We start from the raw sequence: 8897 nt of genomic DNA, 5'->3' as shown, positions 1-8897 counted from the left end.
AGCAAAACAGAATTGTATAACAAAAGTCGTTACTAACGCATCCCTAGAATCCTATGAATTTAGTTACACGTAATTGAGTAAGCTAAAAACATAGAATGAAGGGAAAACAAAGTGAAAATAAGAACTAAAGCAATAAAACTCAAAGGTTGAATCCTTGTAGCCTTGATCTTCTCTTGATTCCTTCTTCAACCTCTTGCACAATGAAGAACTCTCTCAATTTTATGCTCTAGAATTATATGGCAAAAAGAAGATCATAATGAAGAGGTTTGAGGATTTATTTATAGAGGGAAAATCGAGCTCCATCAAATAAGGCAAAAAGTGGCTAAGTTTGGTAAATCTTGGGGAGAAAGTAGGTCAAATTCATGCGCCGCGTTTTCACAGCGGTCGCTGCACCTTGATCCGTAGCATGTGCCTCTTAGATAGCGGTCGCTACACTGTGTTGCAGCGGTCGCTATGAATATTCCAGTAGCTTCGCGAACTAGCTTTCTTCGTTTCAGCACAACTTTCTCCGGAGCGGACCGCTACTTGCTTAGCGGTCGTTGGGCCCCAACGGTCGCTATGCATGTTGCAGTGGACCACTGGGCATCTCGAATGCTCCAGATTTCCAATTTCAACTTTTTCCTGTCTTTTTAGGCTCAAATATGCACAAATCTCACAAAACACGTCAAAATACCAAAATAGATAAAATATGCAAAATATGGACATGAATTATGATTTTGAAATTAAAAATAGACCAAATAAAGGCCTTAAAGACAAACTCCCCCAAACTTAAATTTTGTTTGTCCTCGAACAAAACAATAAAGACAAAATGGACGCACAGAATGCACAAGGACTAGACGTCGTAATTGCCTCAAACGATGGAAAAATAGATTAAGCATGAATTAACGCAATCAAATCAAGCAAGGCTTATTAGTGCACATTCATTACTAACTCGTGGAACACCTTGAATTCATGTACTCACATGTGGCAAACTTCCAAAGATGGGAAGTGATTCTTTCTCTCACTCTCAAAGTGTATAAAGGTAAAGTGTATAAGCACTCAAACCATGCATCACGCAAAGTTTACCATAGGCATTCTCAAAGTATAATTCCTCATCTACTAGATGTGATTAAGCATAAAGTCCAAAAGGTCTTTATTTTTTGTTGTAATGTAAGCTCTTTGGTAGGTGAGGAAAATTTGGCTAAGAAGTGACTTAAAATTAAAAAATATCCCAAGTAGAGTTCAAATGACTCTACTTTTTCTTAAAACCCAAGACACTTCTAACATTTATTTTTCTTCTTCAACTCACTTTTCCAATCCATTGATTTTCGTCACTTCTCATAAACATCCTTTTTAGATCAAACACATATTTTGAATTTTTCTATTTCACAACTTGCACTTTTCTACATTAAGCACACTACTTTTTATACTTTCATCCTTATCTCTCCAATTCATTTACAAAAGATATCAAAAACTAAACTAACCCAAGGAATTGTCCCCATTTATTTGGTTTCCAAAGAATAGGCTTAAAGGCTCAAAATTGGCTCCAAAGGGACAATTTGAGAGGGTCGAAAATTTGGGTATAAAAGTAGCAAAGAAAAGATGGCCTAACATAGTGTTGCCCACGGTTCCAAAACCGGCGGTTCCGGTTCGGAACCGCCGGTTCCGGTTTGGTCGAAGTCGGAACCGGAACCGGACCGTGAGGCTATTTCACAGTTACGGTTCCGGTTCAAAAACCGCCGGTTCCGGTTCGGAACCGCCGGTTTTCCGGCGGTTTACACGGTTCCGGTTCGAAAACTGGCGGTTTCGCGGTTCAATTTTTTTAAAAATTAGAAATTTGGACTTATACAATAAATTGGAACAAGACAATGGATAATTTAAATTGAAATAAGACGAATAAGGTGAAAATGATATCATATTTATTGAATTTGAGTTGTAACGGACAACGATACATTACAATTTACAATACATATACAAGTATACAACATACAATAATGTAATATAAATTTGAAATTTGGACTTATACAATAAATTGGAACAAGACAATGGATAATTTAAATTGAAATAAGATGAATAAGATGAAAATGATATCAATTTTATTGAATTTGAGTTGTAACGGAGAACGATACATTGCAATTTACAATACATATACAAGTATACAACATACAATAATGTAATACAAATTTGAAATTTGGACTTATACAATAAATTGGAACAAGACAATGGATAATTTAAGTTGAAATAAGACGATTAAGATGAAAATGATATCAATTTTATTGAATTTGAGTTGTAACGGACAAGGATACATTACAATTTACAATACATATACAAGTATACAACATACAATAATGTAATATAAATTTGAAATTTGGACTTATACAATAAATTGGAACAAGACAATGGATAATTTAAATTGAAATAAGACGAATAAGATGAAAATGATATCAATTTTATTAAATTTGAGTTGTAACGGACAACGATACATTACAATTTACAATACATATACAAGTATACAACATACAATAATGTAATATAAATTTGAAATTTGGACTTATACAATAAATTAGAACAAGACAATGGATAATTTAAATTGAAATAAGACGAATAAGATGAAAATGATATCAATTTTATTGAATTTGAGTTGTAACGGACAATGATACATTACAATTTACAATACATATACCAGTATACAACATTATATAATAGAAATGTAGAAATATGGAACAATATATATTTTTTTGTTTAAGCAATTGAGAAAGAAAGACAACTTATAGAACTACGGGAACAAGTATAAGTGTATAACAATGCGTAATAAGAGTAGCACTTGAGTAATTAAATGGAAGCACAATAGCACAAATGATAAATTGGAGACAAATAGAGAGAATTGAGATATTGAAGAGAGAAACTCTTATTAACACACGTGTGGGGTGAATGTAAATGAGGATAGATTGGGGTATTTATAGATAAAAATGGGGGGAAAATGGAAGAATTCGAATTTGAAAACTGAAAAAAAAATTTGAATTTTCGGAAAAACCGGCTGTTTTCGCCGGAACCGCCGGATTTCATGGTTAACCGGCGGTTAACCGCCAGTTTCCGGTCCAAAAACCGCCGGAACTGGCCGGTTTTCACACTCAAAAAGCTGCCCTCCCTGATGCCTTGGTTTCCGTGCCTGAACTGGCGGTTCATCCGGTTAACTGGCGGTTCCGAACCATCCCGAACCGGCAGTTCGGTGACAGTTCCGGTTCGAAAAATCTTGAACCTGAACCGGACCACGACCCGAATTGTGACGGTTCCGGTTCCGGTTCGAGGAAATCGCCACGGTTCCGGTTCGGATCCGGAACCGATGGGCATCTCTAGCCTAACATTCTTCTAAATCAACTTAAACACTATGTAAACTTAGGCAGACTAGAGAAGCAAGTTCTAGAAACATATACATGAATGCACATAATCACACAAGAAAGAATTTAAGGCTCAAATCTCACAAGGTATAAACATGATTCAAGGCGAACAAGCAATTCAGTAATTATGCACATTTTCACCACACCATCAAATCAAGACGTTAAGCCATACTTAAACATATATGGAATTAAATACCATCGGCAACTCGGTCTAATGTGTCCCTAAGCATGCGTGTTTCTAAGTTCTTCATGCTATGTTCATGACATGGACTCACCTTCGATTTTTTTTAAAACAAAAACTTAAACTAAAACCCTAAAAACAAAAATCTAAACTCACGGTCCACCACTTCATCCCCCCAAACTTATTTACAACAAAGTATAAAATAAGTTTGTAGAGTTGGTAGGGACGTGATTAAGCTACTTAAAAAAGAAAACGTACCTTGAAAATTCTTCGCGTAGTGGCTGGACGGGGTGAAAATTCGAAAACTTCAGAAAAAAAAAAATCACGCTGGAAACTGCATTTGGGCAGCGGTGGCTGGGAGTCCACTAGTGGTCGCTGCGACGATTCAGAGCCTTTCCAGAGAGCGGCCAGCGGGCCGTTGCGGACTCTGCAGCGGTCGCTGGCGGTAGTCCAGAAACCTACGAAAATTTTCATTAACACAAAAATGAAAATTAAACCAAAAAGTACTCAAAAACATAACCAAAAAATTGAATGGCCGGGTTACCTCCCAACAAGCGCTCTTTTATAGTCATTAGCTTGACTTTACCCCTTTTACTCTTTGGGTGGTTCTTCTAATTCCACTACATCCTCCATCACCTTGTCCGAGCTATAGTGTTTCTTCACACGGTGGACATTAGCTTGAAACAACTTCCCATCCAGAGCTAGCAACTCAACTGTCCCACTATCATAGATTTTCTTGATCATGTAAGGGCCGGTCCATTTGGACTTCAACTTTTCGAGGAAAAAAGAGTGTCTCGAATTGTGCAACAAAACTACACCCCCAACGTGAGCTCTCGTGGACTAATCATCCTATCATGGTAAGCCTTTACCCTTTCTTTGTAAGTAGACGAGCTATCGTAGGCTTCCATTCGAAATTCATCCATCTCATCGAAAAAAAGACGCATTTCCTTGCCGGCCTTTTGGAAATCTTGATTCAACTTCTTTATCGCCCAATAAGACCTATACTCCATCTCAAAAGGCAAATGACATGATTTTCCAAAAACTAATTGATAAGGAGACATACCTATAGGAGATTTGTATGCGGTATGGTATGCCCACAATGCATCATCCAAACGTAGTGTCCAATCCTTTCTATTAGTGCTCACTGTCCATTGGCTTGGGGTGATATGGTGAGGTTACTTTGTGCTTAACTCCATATTTGTCCAATACGTTGTCTAGCCACCTATTGTTGAAGTGAGATCCTCCATCGCTTATGAGAGCGTGGGGTGTACCAAACCTACTAAAAATATTCTCAATGATGGTGTTAATGGGCATCTCCTTCTTCTTTGATATCCCCCCCCCCCCCCCCCCGTGTGTTGGCATTCGTTATTGGAGCACAAAATTGGCGACGAGTGACATCTTTCCACTATGGCTGCCCAATCTTCTTGCGGTACACACCTCCTAAGTATAGTATCTGCACATCTCTTAAACAAGTAGGGCTCATCCCAAAAATAAGATCTAACATCTCTATAAAATTTCTTCCTTTGATAAGTAGTAAGATCGGGAGGGTGTACTTTGGCTGCTAAATAATTAACAATGTCGGCATACCATGGAAAAGTGGCTTGAGTGAAGAATAGATGCTCGTCAGGGAAGTCTTCATTAATTTCTTGTGATAGATCCTCTCCTTCCACCGGGTGCTCCAACCGAGACAAGTGATCCGCCACTACATTCTCACATCCTTTTCTATCTCTTATTTCAACATCGAATTCTTGGAGTAGTAGGATCCACGTAATGAGTCTTGGTTTTGCGTCCTTCTTTGCAAACAAGTGCCTAATAGCTGCATGATCAGTATAAACAATGGTTTCAGTCCCAACAAGATAAGCTCTAAATTTATCAAAAGAATAAAATATAGCAAGCATCTCCCTTTCTGTGGTCGTATAATTAGCTTGTGCATAATCTAAGGTTCTACTAGCATAATAAATGACTCTAAAAATTTTATCTCTCTTCTGCCCCAATGCGGAACCAACGGCAATGTCGCTTGCATCACACATGATTTCAAATGGTTGGCTCTAATCGGGGGTGATGAGAATTGGAGCACTCACTAAAGCCTTCTTCAAATCTTCAGAAGTAAAATTAAATTTCACATCTTTTTCAAGTAATTTATAAAGAGGCTTAGAGATTTTCAAAAAGTCCTTGAGAATCTTCTATAGAACCCTGCATGTCCCAAGAAGCTTGTCACGGCCTTCTCGTTGGATGGGGTGGCAATCTCTCAATGGCTGTAATCTTGGCTCTATCAACCTCTATCCCTGCAGAAGACACTTTATGACCTAGAACTATACCTTCTTTCACCATGAAGTGACATTTCTCCCAAATAAGAACAAGGTTAGTTTCTACACAACTCTGCAAAACCTTAGCCAAGTTGTCAAGACAGTGATCATAAGATTTCCAAAAAACAGAAAAGTCATCCATAAAAACCTCCATCACATTCTCAATCAAATCATGAAAAATGGCCATCATGCATCTTTAAAAGTAGCAGGAGCATTGCATAAGCCAAAAGACATCTTCCTACAAGCATATATCCCATAAGGGCAAGTAAAGACAGACTTATGTTGATCCTTTAGAGCAATTGCAATTTGATTATAACCAGAATAACCATCTAAGAAACAGTAATAATCATATCGCTTAGTCTATCGAGCATTTGATCAATAAAAGGTAAAGGGAAGTGATCTTTCCTAGTGACTGCATTTAATATCCTATAATCAATGCAAACTCTCCAACCTGTGGCTACTCTCGTGGCAATCATCTCACCATCCTTTCCGGGCACTACAGTCATCCCCCCTTTCTTAGCTACTACTTGCTTAGGACTCACCCATTCACTATCCGATATGGCATAGATAATCACTGCATCTAGCAACTTAATTACTTCTTTCCTCACTACATCTTGCATGATGAAGATGCAACTTAATTACTTCTTTCCTCACTACATCTTGCATGATGGGGTTAAGTCTACGTTGATTTTGCACATAGGCTTATGCCCCTCCTCAATTAAGATCCTATGCATGCATGTGGTTGGGCTAATCCCTATCAAATCACCAATAGATCATCTTATGGCAGACCTATACTTGTTTAACACACATAACAACTTTTCACATTCTTTCTCACTCAAGGCGGCGGACACGACAACACGGTAAGTGTTATCTGGCCCTAGAAATGCGTACCAGAGGTGTTCTGGGAGTGGCTTCAATTCTACCTTAGGTGGTCCTCGTGGTTTTCCCAATGCTTTCTTCATCTCTTCTTATTCTTCTGGGGTACGCAATGGCAAGAATGTGTTCCCTTTTTGAGGAATCTTTTCGGGAAGAACCTCGAGTTCTGCAATCATCACACATACATTAGCATCACAAGTAGATGAATCAGAAGTAGGAGTAAAAGAATTTATGAGACAAGATTCCAAAGGGTCCTTAGTTTGGTCGTATGTGACTTCCACTTCCTCCACACAATCCATGACTACTTGGATGATGCTACACTCTTGATAGCCTTCTGCTCCTTCCTTCCCATGGAATTTCATAGCATCATAGATGTTGAAGGTGATACTCTCATTATGCAATCACAATGATAGCTCTCCCTTCTGCACGTCTATCATGGCTCCCCCGGTGGCTAGAAAAGGCCTTTCAAGTATCAAAGGTACTTTCGTGTCTTCCTGCATGTCCAAAACGACAAAGTCAGCAGGAAAAAAGAATTCTCCTACCCTTACCAAAACATCTTCTACAATTCTCATCGGTGTTGTTGTTGTTTTGTCTGCCATTTGCAAGGTGTTGAAGTGGGGCAGAGGTTGTCAATGTTGAGCTTCATGTAGAAAGATAGAGGCATGAAATTAATACTTGCTCCTAAATCACACAATGCCTTACCCTCTACATTATTTCCCAAAACACAAGATAAAGTAAAACTCTCTGGATCTTTGTGTTTGGTAGGCAGTCCTTTCTGAATTATCGCACTGCAATTTTCTGTTAGGCCCACTGTCTCATATTTCCCCCACTTTCTTTTCTTGGCCACCACATCCTTCAAGAACTTGGCATAGTTGGACATTTGTTGCAGTGCCTCCACCAATGGTATGTTGATGTGGACTTTGCTTATGGCTTCCAAGAACTTTGTAAACTGGGTATCTAGCTTCTCGCTCTTCAATCGCTGGGGGTACGGGATGGTGGCAGTGCAGGAAAAATGTGGATCTGGGGGCTGGTTCTCAGGTAGCGGACCACTGGCGGCAGCTCTGCATCTGTATCTTAATTGGGCTCGGATGGCTGGGGAATTTATGGCGAACCGCTGCGAAGTGGTGTAGCGGAACCCTGCGATTGATCAGCGGCTGGCGTGAAGTCGGTCGGCCCTTGTTCTTTTTCTTTTCTTCCACTGCCTAGATCCGCTGCATGTGGAGGCTGGTATGTGGTCCTGCTGCGGAGCTGTACAACATGACAATTTTCTTTTGGATTGATCTCTGGTAGGCTAGGAAGCGTCCCTGAGGTGTGCTTGCTCCCTATTGTTGTGGCTAAAACTCCCATGTTAAATTCTAACTCTCCCACTTGGGCGGCCAGACTTGTCAATCCTTGCTTCAAAAGGCTAGTGTTTCTTTCCAAATTGAGCAACCTCTGATTAGTCACCTTCCTATTTTCTTGAACCTCGATGAAACAGATGTCAAGCAGTTCTTCCCATTTGGAGCGGAGTTGTTCCTCCATACCTGCACATGTTTCAGAATCTTCATTAGTATAATGATCTTGTGCATCGTATGAAAAATCAGAGCAGCCTGGGTCATAATCCGATCCCCCTTGGTCGGGGCTATATCATTCATCGTAATACCCTCCGTGTTGATCCTCACTGTAACTGTATGGACTCTCCATTCATGTGAAGAAATCCATCAAACTAAAAGGAAAATAAAACTAAATATGAAAGTGGTAAAATCCAAATAGCAAATTCGTCCGTTTGAAGATATCAATCACAAAGTGAATGTATTCCCCGGCAACGGAACCAAAAAACATGATGCACTTTTTATTAGCACTAAATAAACCTGCAAGTATACAAAGTATATGTAGTATGGCTAAAGGTCAGTATCAGATATCAAACACGGGGAATAAAGTCACAGACTAGCTACCTTCGACTAAGCTTCGTTCACTATTTGGAAAACCGAGAATTTTTAGAGATTTTGAAAACTAAAAGCAATTTGAAAGCAATAAAACAACTAATTGCAAATAATTAAAGTGGTAAAAGTATAAGAGATAAGAGAATTCCAGGGATGTGAGTTCACAGTTATGGTTATACAAATTCCAACTACAATACCCTAGCACAGTTTATACTTCGATAGAAAGAGTCACATA

This window comes from Salvia splendens, chromosome 17, assembly GCF_004379255.2.
Source record: "Salvia splendens isolate huo1 chromosome 17, SspV2, whole genome shotgun sequence".
Lineage (NCBI taxonomy): Eukaryota > Viridiplantae > Streptophyta > Magnoliopsida > Lamiales > Lamiaceae > Salvia > Salvia splendens.
This window is presented reverse-complemented; position numbering follows the sequence as displayed.